The following is a 10,953-nucleotide window of genomic DNA, read 5'->3' as shown; positions in this document are numbered from 1 at the left end:
ATGGAGACTGAGGCTTTGTGAATGAGCACTTCTCTTTCTCTTTCCAGAGAGAATGCTGCAAAAGGTGAAGACATCAAGTGAGTGGGTGATTTTAGAGACAGGAAGGTGGGACTCGATCCCTCCATGAGGCCACTTTGTACAAACGTCCCACACAGTTGCCTCTGCTGTCCATGCCTGAGGCAGGAGGATCTGGCCTCTGGGCAAAGGGCAGGAATAGATGGAAAGGAGCTGGTGGGGGGGGAGGCAGGGAGAAGGCCAGAGAAACCAAATGTCTTCAGAAGCTAACTCCTGGTGGGGGTATAATTTCTCTTTTAGTTGCTGTGAACAATGGTCTCCTGTACCCATTGAGTGTATCTGATGTAAGGAAGCCTCTGGATCTTGTGCTGCACTCACCTGGTAAGCAGGGCAGATTTCCCCAGCCTTTGCCACCACTGCCCTAGGGACTGGCTCTAGTTTTTGTGGAATAGGAAGGATCCAGGAAGGCCAGGAGGTGGAGGGATCCATCCGAATTGGGGCAGAAAGAGGTCTAGCAAGAGGGAGGAGGTGATGAGAGGCCAGAACCCTCCCAAGTGTCTCAAAAAAGCAAGTTTGAGCATGAGAAAAGAGATGATTCCTTGTGATTCTCTTTCCAGGAAGAATACAGAGAGTCCTTTGGCAAGGTGAGTGTTTATTAAGAGAGAATCCAGGGCCTCCAGGGTAGGGACTTGCAGAGCTGAGAGCCCTGACTGGAGTTTCCATGCAACTCAGAAAACTGAGGTCTGCTTCCAAACGTATACTTTGGTCAGCTCCACTGATTCATTCCTTCGTTAGTTTGGGCATACCTGCAACAAACTTTTATTAAGAACTTACTGGGCAACAGGCATTATTCTAAGTACTAGGGATACAGCAGTGAACCAAACAGAAATGCCTGTGTCATTGCATGTCCGTTCTAGTGACCTCTCACTCAGCAGATCATCTTGAGTGCACCCAAAGTCTCCTCAGACAAGCAGAGAGCCCCCAAATCCATTCCTTGGTTAATTCCATATGGATATAGATGATATAGGTAGAATTACACTATAAGAAGGATGGCTCAAGGCTTCTACCTGGTACTACTCCAAGCATTTTATATAAACTCATTTAATCCCTCATAACATCCCCATTTAACAAATGTAGAAACTGAGCCAAGAGCTCAGATCCTCATCTCTAAGAGCCCAACCACAGAATCCACGTTATTTTAGACATGTCCCAGAAATAAGCGCCTGGTCATTTTCTTCTACTTCCCATGACCCCTTTCCAGAATCTCCATCTCTGCTCCCTGCATTCTGCTCCCCTCATTTCATAGCACTAGGATTGTCTGTTTTCTAGTCTATTATTTCTAGCCTGTTCCCAGAGCTCAAACATGGCATCCATAGAGCTGCTTTGGGTTGATAAAAGGGTTCATATTTGATGGGGAGGGGCTTATCATCCCAGGAATGTTGTAATCAAAGAATTATACCCATTTTTGGTTTGATGCTGATGCCTGAGGGCAGATTTCAAGCAACTACATGAGGAGATTTTCCAGGAAATGGAGGCCTTGGCCCAGCTCTCAAAGGACACTCAGGATTCTATATTCCATACTATCCTGAACATGCTTGGGAACCGAGAGGCTCTGCAGGACCTCACGGACACGGTGAGGAGTTCCTACAACTACCTAGGGCTGATCAAAGTGGTAAAAGGGGCAGGTTTAGGAAATATGGCTATCAAGATACACAGGGGAGGAGGGATGGGGCAATGCCAGGGGAAAGAGTAGGCTGTCAGCAATCTGGGACACTGGCCCCAGGCACAATGACAAGGCCAGGGGCCAAATATTGGGGCTGCTAGGAATCCCCTGGGACAGGTAAAGAGCCCTGACCCTCCCACCTTGGTTGATCACTTACAGACTTAAAAGACACAGGCAAAATTATATACCAGTAGTAGTTGTAGTAGTAATATCTTATTACTAATAATATGGGTCTCCTATAGCTGGATGGGAGCCCCTTAGATCTTCTGGATGACTTTGGGGGCACAATCCTAAATGAGATGCAACCGGACACAAGAGACCTATGGATCCAGGCAAGATTCCACATCATCTACCTCCTTGAAGCCATAATGGGTAAGAATGATCTGGGGGGAAATGTAGGAAAGTCACAAGTTTGGCCTTCAGACCTCGTGAAAGCTATGGGTTAGACGCCATCTCTCCAAAACCCTTCGAATATCATGATCTTCATCCTCACATATCCCCTCTCTGAAATGTCCAGAGGGTTTAGTGAGATAAATTTGCCACATGAACAGAGAAACAGTCTGAGGTCTAGAAAGTGACCAGCCCAAGTTCATCCAACAGATCATTATGGGTGGACGATTCCAGGCTCCAGCCTCAGGATCCCATCCTCTGGACCACATTATGTAGCATTCTGGAGGCATTCCAAGAGTAGAAGGAGGACTTTCCAGTAAAGTGAACTTGACCTTCAAAGTCCAATGGGTGATTCCTCTGCCTCAAGAGTTCCCCTCTCATAGGGTCTCCCAGCTCACAGTGGGGAGAGGAAAATCTAACCCTTCATCACTTTCTTTCCCCAAATGTCCCCCTGTTTCCAGTGTTGAGTGACACCCAACATGATCTGCTGGCCCAGTCCATGGAAAAGAGGATCCTGCTCCAGCAGCAGAAGCTGGTGAGATATTCTCAGGGGCTAGTGTCCAGGGAAGAGGGTGAAAGAACCAGAGTTAAGAATGAATCTGAGGAAGAAGAGATGATGCAGGTTTCTGCCAGGGAGACAGGATCCTGCTCTGGCAACTAGGAAATCCCTGGCTGCATCTCCCTCTGGGCAACAGGCCCAGTGGGTATGAATCTATCAGGAGGGTCTCTGTTTCCATGGCAACCCCTGCTGAGAGCCCCCACGGTTCTAAAATAGCCATATAAGAACCCAGGTTTGGGAACCCAGAGTCCCTGAGTCATATCCCCGCTTTATATACACAGTTACCATTTGGGAATCGCTCTTCTCTCTCCACATACATATATTTAAGGATATATGTGTGTATAGACATATGCATATACATACACACACACTGCATACATGTATGGATATACACACACATCTAATTCCAAATGCCACTATTCTGCAAGGGAAATGTTAATAAAATCATTTAGCAGCTGAGGAAACAATGCTCAGTGATTTCCAATAATGTATCCACAATTACACTGACCATAGGACATGACCAGGACATGACTCTGGGCCCTCTTGACTCCAAAGCTTTTGTCCCTTTCAGTCACCCTGCATGACCCTCTTGGGACAAATTTTCTCTTCCCGACCTCAAATGCTGACGTGTAACATCTGATACTGGTTATTCTAGGTAAGGAGCATCCTGGAGCCCAACTTCAAATACTGCTGGGACATCCCCTTCACCCTCAAACCCGAGCTCCTTGCCCCACTCCAGGGTGAGGATTTGGCCATCACCTATGGCCTCCTGGAGGAGTGTGGGCTGAAAATGGAACTGAATAGCCCCAGGTCAACCTGGGATCTGGAAACCAAGCAGCCCCTGTCTGCCCTGTATGGGACCCTGTCGTTGCTGCAGCAGCTGGCAGGCAGTCCAGAGAGGCCTGGCCCCACTCCAGTCTATGCTGAGAGTGTCCCTGATGAGCTCAGGGGGGGTCTAGGGCCACCACGTCTGCCGTTCTAGGCAGGATGGAGCCAGGGATCGGTGGAAACTTGAGAGAATGTTCTCAGGTGATAGAAATATCTGTATCTTGATAAAGGTTTATGCAATTGTCAAAACTCATCGAATAGTATCTAAAGATGCGAGCCTGGGTGGTTCATTGGATGAGCATCCGACCTTAGCTCAGGTCATGATTTCACAGTTTGTGACTTTAAGCCCTGCTATGGGCTCTGTGCTGTCAGAGCCTGCTTGGGATCTTTGGACCCCTCTCTCTCTGCCCCTCTCCTGCTCATGCTCTCTCAAAAATAAATAAACATTAAAAAAAAATGTGAGCATTTCACTATATATAAATGCTACTCCAAAACAATGTAAAAATATATTTACTCTAGTTAACAATATGCATTCTGAATTGTTTGGGGTGAGGCTGATATCTGTAACTCACTTTGAAATGCATCAAAAAATAAAATAATGAACAGAGAGACAGATCATCACCAAGATTAGATGGTAAAATGTTAAAAATGAGAGGGTTTTTTTCCATTCTTAAAACATTTTCTTATGTCCAGAATTGCTTCAAAAAATTAACTCCCCAAAAATTATACCTCTGAATTGATCATTATGTGTGACTTTTCCAAACTATGCTTTTTGAGCTATTTTTAAAGGAACATTGAGGGACGCCTGGGTGGCTCAGTCGGTTAAGCGTCCAACTTCGGCTCAGGTCATGATCTCATGGTCCATGAGTTCGAGCCCCGCATCAGGCTCTGTGCTGACAGCTCAGAGCTTGGAGCCTGTTTCAGATTCTGTGTCTCCCTCTCTCTGACCCTCCCCCGTTCATGCTCTGTCTCTCTCTGTCTCAAAAATAAATAAACGTTAAAAAAAATTTTTTTTTTAAAATAAAGGAACATTGAGAGAACAAAAAAAATAAAGGTCTTAGAAATTAAAACTATTATGACATAAATAAAAACTCCATAGAAAAGATCAGAAGGTAAAGTTGAGGAACTTTCCCAAAAAGTAGGGTAAAAAGTCATAAGATGAAAAATAAGAGAAAAAATAAGAAACATAGAAGAGCAGTTTAGGAAGCCTAAGAGCCAGATAAAACAAGCTCCCGCCCACCCCCCAAAAAAAAAAAAAGAGAGAGAGCGAGAGAACATACACACACACACACACACACACAAATGGAAAGGAGATCATCAACAAAATAAATCAACAAAATCTCCCATAACCAGGATAGGAATTTCTGGATTTAAAGAGCCAATCATGAGGTGCCTGGGTGGTTCAGTTGGTTAATTAAGCGTGCGACTTCGGCTCAGGTCATGGTCTTGCGGTTTGTGAGTTCGAGCCCTGCGTCGGGGTCTGTGCTGACAGCTCAGAGCTGGAGCCTGCTTTGGATTCTGTCTCCCTCTCTCTCTGCCCCTCCCCCACTTGTGCTCTGTCTCTCAAAAATGAATAAATGTAAAAAAAAAATTTTTAAAGAGCCCATCACGTACCTGACACAAATGGATGAAAATGGGCCCATACCAAAACACCTTTTTGTGAAGTTTCAGAACATGCAGAACAAAGTAAAAACCCAGGAAAAAGAACAAAGTTCATTTACAAAATGAGTGACTTTACCCAGGTTTTCCAATTTTTTTTTAATGCTTATTTATTTTGAGAGGGAGAACACAAGCAGGGGAGGGGCAGAGAGAGATGACGGGGACACAGGATCTGAAACGGGTTCTACGCTGACAGCAGAGAGCCCAATGTGAGGCTCGAACTCGAAAACTGAGAGATCATGACCTGAGCTGAAGTCAGAGCCTTAACTGACTTCAAATATAAGAATGCCTTTAAACTACAGCCAAACAGCAAGTTAGACGCAATGAAGCAAAGACTTCCGACATGTCGATGTAAAATTATTTCCAACTAGAAGTCTACATCAAGTTTGAAGGTAGAATAAGGCATTTTCAGACAAAGATTTTTAAAATTACTATGTTCTATTTTCAAGAAAATATAAGAGGACGTGATACAGTAAAATGAAAGAGACCCAGGAGGAAGATGTTGGCTACAGGGAAAAGAAGATTTAGTTGTAGAATAGAGACAGGGGGATTCCCAGGATGGCAGTATTGGGGCCAGAGGACAGTAGTCTCCATCTGAGCAGATAAGGAAGCCTCTGGGAGAGGAAGTCTTCCAGGAAGAGGAAATCATAGAATATCTCAAATCTGGGATATTAGTATAAGATTTAAGGAACTGGCAGTTTGAATTTAATTAGATATAAACACATAGAAAATAGAAGGAAAAATAAAAAATGACAATGAGAAATAAAACAGAAACCCTACAGGAAAGGAAAAATAATTATGGTTTATTGATATCTGTGTAGAGTTTGCATAGTCATGATTGTGATGTCGCCCTATTGGGAAGATAGGGAGAGGACTTGTGTGTGGTATAGAGCGAAGGGGACCCTAAATCCTCATCTTCCCTGGTGCAAGTCCATGGATGGTGCCTACAACTGAGCAAGCTTATTATTAAGAGATGTCAGACACAAATGGCCACACGTTATATTATCCCAATCACAAGAAATATTGAGAATAGGCAAATCCACAGAGACGAGAAGTACATCAGTGGTTATGGTGGGGAGGTTCTTTGGGGGGTAATGAAAATTGTTTAGGGTGCCTGGGTGGCTCGGTCATTAAACATCTGACTTTGGCTCTGGCCATGATCTCATGATTCGTGAGTTTGAGTCCCACATCACGTGATTTTGAGACCCGCTTCGGGTGAGCCCCTCTTCTCTCTCTCTTTCCTTCTGTCTCTCTCTGCCCCTCATGGGATTCTCTCTCTTCCCGACCCTCTCTCTACCCCTCACTCACTTGAACTCCCTCTCTCTCTTTCAAAAAGAAAAGAAAAGGAAAGAAGAAAGAAAAGAAAATGGTCTGAAACAGAGCATGGTGATGGCAGCACAATTCTGTAAATATACTAAAAGCCACTGACCTGCACACTTTTGATGGGTGAACTATATGGTGTATTAATTATATCTCAAGAATGCCCTTTATACAAGAGATAAGAGGAAATTACCAAAACAAGCAATGAAACACACCAGCAATGGAGGAAAGTGGAGCTGGAAATGAGGTGGGATCTGAGGTTTAAAATAAAACTCAAATCTTTCAAAAAATTTTGCCTAATAGTTTTCTGAGGGGCACCTGACTGGTTCAGTCCCATGGTGAACATGGGACTCTTGATGTCAGGATGGTGAGTTCCAACCCTACGTTGGGGGTAGAGATTACATTAAAAAACAAAATCTTAGAAGGAAGGAAGGAAGGAAGGAAGGAAGGAAGGAAGGAAGGAAGGAAGGAAAGAAAGAGAGAAAGAGGAAACTCACGTAGAACAATTTGATTCTTGTTTATTTTTTTTAAATATTTGTGAGAGAGAGAGCGAGCAAGCGAGTGCAGACACAAGTGGGGGAGGGGCAGAGAGAGAGAGAGAGAGAGAGAGAGAGAGAGAGAGAGACATAGAATCCAAAGCAGGCTCTAGGCTCTGAGGAGGTCACAGCCTCAAGCCCACAAACGCTGAGATCATGACCTGAGCTGAAATCAGACACTTAACCAACCGAGTCACTCAGACACCTTACAACAATTTGATTAAGTTACATGAATATATGGCTTCGATTAAAGAAAGCAAGCATAAGTATTAATGTAAGTCCATATGCCCTTACTGAAAGCTGGAAGATCGCCCCCATGGGGCAGGGGCTGGGCTGGAGGGGATAGGAGATCACAACCCCTGGGCAGGGTAGGGCTGAAAACCCTGTGGCGCTGGTATGGTTTCTAGAGAATTCCTGCATGGGACTCAGCCTGGAGGCCTGGACAGCCCGCCACTGTCCTTGGTACAGCCAGCCGGGGCCTCAGGTAAGCATGGGGAGCCAGGGACCCCGGGTCCTGGAGGGGTGGCTGGACAGGGGGCCCAGGCAGGGGGATCCCTACAGGAGGACGGGCCTGCAACCAGGTCCACAGCTTCTCCCAACCTCTCCAGGCCTTTCCTTCTTGGGCCCTCTATCCTTTGGAGAACATCCCACTTCCCCTCCCCGAATCCTAGCTGCTGCTGCCCCCAGGCAGTCCCGGCAGGGTCCTCTTGCTCACAACCCGACCTCAGCACCAACTCCCCAGGTTCCCCCACTGCTACCCCTAGGAGAGCTCCCTAGGTGAGCTCCCTAGGCAAGCTTGAGCTGATGCGCCTCTGGTGCCCCCTACAGGCCCGTCAGGCGGCCCAGTCGGCTCCCACTTCCCCAGGCCGCGGTCAATCTCCGGCACCCCTTCCTCTGTGGAAATATCAAATATTATCATTTAAGGCTGTTGTTGGCCCATTGCCAACAATATGTATGCTTCTCTTTGGCTTTAAGTTGGATAGAAAAGAAAAAAAAAAAAGACTACTGGCATAAAGATGAATATATTAATACTGTGTAGTAAGCCATTCTCTTAGACCTACAAGCTTATTTCTTTCTTCTGATTTTAAAGTAAATTAGGCGTGCCTGAGTGACTCAATAGGTTAAGCATTCAACTCTTGGTCTCAGCTCAGGTCATGAGCTCATGGTTGGTGAGTTCGAGCCCAGCATCAGGCTCTGCACTGACAGTGCAGCGCCTCCTTGGGATTCTCTCTCTGCTCCTCCCGCATGCTTGCGCTCTCTCTCTCTCAAAAATAAACAAATTAAAAAATAGTAATAATAAAGTAAATTAAAACATTTTTGTGGGTCCCCGGGCACCTTGCCTGATAGAGAAGCTGGCCCCTCACTTGCCTCCTTTCCCAGGGGCTGAAGACAAGGATGGCCCCCACAGGGCACCAGAGCCTGTGGTCACACTCCCCTGGACTGTGGTCATAAGCTCCTCGAGTCTCCCCTTTCCAGTGGGCTGTGAGTGCCAGTCCTAAAACACCTGCACTGGTTCGCAGTGTCGCTGCCCTGCTCACAAACCTTCAGTGCTCCCAGGCCTACCTCAGTAAGGTGCTCACACAAATGGCAAAGGCCATCAAAGACACAGGAACAAAATGCTACAGGGGGCCCAGAGGAGGGGGAAATAGAGGCTCACATTAGATGCTTCTACCCAGAAAACTCATGCGTGCTAAGAGGAGGGAGAAGAGAAAGGAAATCTCTGTACCCTTCCCATGCCACCCCCATCTCTTCTCTCCCTCCCCCCACCCACCTGGGTCCCCACTACCTCAGAAAAGACAGCAAGGCCACAACACCCAGGGTGACAGCTTATCAACATCTACCATGTGCTATGTACTTTACAAACATCAACGTTGTTAGTCCTCATAACAGTCCACTAGAGGAAGTATTGTTATAGATAGTAATTATCTCTATTTTATATAAATCTGGGTAACTTTCTACTTCACAGATGAGGCAACCAAGTAGCAGGGGGATTTAGTTCCCAAGGGAACACGTGTTCTAAAATTAAGAGAAGGGAGTCCTTGGCCCTGGAGCTCCTCCGGGTCCCATGCCCGCAGGAGGCAAATGATTTAAAGGGTATTTTGGGGGTGGTTTTGACCATCTGTGATTTCTACCCACCTTGCTGACTTCAGAACCCAGCCCTGGGAGAAATCTGCTCAGGGCTCCCCATTCCTCACGCTTCCGTTCGTGATTCAGTCCAGCTGACGGCATTCACCAAGGTCCCCACAGCTGTGTATGACACCTGCCTCTTCACCCCTCCAGAAACGTATCGTCCCTGTTTGCAAGGCACACTAAGAGTGTGGCCAGAGAACTGGCCAGGAGAGGTGAGCTGGTGCCTGTCGACAGCTTGAACAGCACCCCACACTTTCTCCCCTTCCGCCTGGTGAGGAAGAAGCACAGATGTCACCCCTGGCTTGGGACACGGCCCTCATCCCCACAGAATTCTCCCTCATGAATGCGCTGGAGCCCGCCCGCCCCCCCCCCTCACCCCCGCCCCCACCAGGTACTTTCAGGTGGTGCCTGTGGGTGGCAGACTGCCACGAAAAAGAGGTTCATGTGACTGAGAAAGCTGACACCCTCCGCCCAGACACACAGACCCCGGTCTGCCTGGCCAGGAGCATGCCACAGACACCCATCTTCCATGTAGGGGAAGGAGGAACCTATTTTTTTCTTCCTCCTGTCCCCAGCTGTGTTAAGAAGTAATGATAATTTTAAACAACAATAATGTTGTTTAAGGGATCAAGTGCTTGCTGTGTGCCAGGACCATATTGGCAGCTCCTCGGTTAATCCTCAAAAGACCCTTGGGGGAAGACCCCGCCATTCTTCCCCTGAACACCCTCCCACCCCGGCTTTTCTAGATGGGGAAACTGAGGCTCCAAGAGTTAGTGGCTTGCTCGGGGTCACTCACACCCAGCCAGTAAGTGGTGGAGGCAAAACTGGAACCCAGGACTGAGGCCTTAGCCACACTCAACCCTGCCTCCCTTGCTACCTGGCTCCACTCTGGACCTCTTCCCACGGAGGTGACCCGGAGCCAACCCATCCAGATCCAGGAGATGGTGGCAGGAGCCATGATAGGGGCCATCAGTGCGAGCCCCGGGCTGCTGGGGAAGGAGACAAGGAGCAGTGGGGTGACCCAAAACTCCACACTGACCGTACAGACACTCATGGCTCCCCCTCTCACCCGGGAGACTCTAACGGAGAAGAGAGGAGAGTCGGGTGGGCCAGCCAGGCAGGCCGGGCTCTCCTGGCTGAGGTCTATCTGTGGGCAGGGGCCCTCCAGGCTGGAGTAGGAATCAGGAGGCAGGAAAGGAAAACCCCAGGCTCTGACCAGCTTGAGGCCTCAGGCAAAGCCCCTCTGAAGAGTCCACTACTAGCCGTGAGTCCAGGGGCCCAGGGATGGGCTTATGTTACGTCAGAGATTTCAACCCAGATGTTTTAGGGCCAGGAAAAACAACGGCCCTGTGGCAGCTGCCGTACGTGAGGCAACAGAGCGTGCTGAAGACTGGGGCAAACCGGACACAGAGGCCTGCCTGATGCTGAGTGGTGGCTGCCAGGGCTATTGCCAGGCAGGAATGTGAGCTTGGTGGCACCGGTTTCTTTTTTCAATTTTTTTTTTTTTTGGCAGGGGGGCAGAGAGAGAGAACCCCAAGCAGGCTCCATGCTGTCAGGGCAGAGGCCAACACAGGGGCTCAATCCTACAAACTGTGAGATCATGACCTGAGCTGAAATCAAGGGTCAGATGTTTAACCGACTGATGCCCCTCAGTGGCACTATTTTTTAAGAGAAGCCAGAAATCAAGATTTGTATGTGAAACCTACCAATTTTATGTGAAAAATTCTGAACACCACATGGGCCACATAAACACAAGCCTCTTGTCCAGTTCAGCTTGCAGAGGCCACATGGCA

This window comes from Panthera uncia, chromosome F2, assembly GCF_023721935.1.
Source record: "Panthera uncia isolate 11264 chromosome F2, Puncia_PCG_1.0, whole genome shotgun sequence".
NCBI lineage: Eukaryota > Metazoa > Chordata > Mammalia > Carnivora > Felidae > Panthera > Panthera uncia.
The sequence above is the reverse complement of the archived record's forward strand: the minus strand, read 5'-3'. Positions refer to the sequence as shown.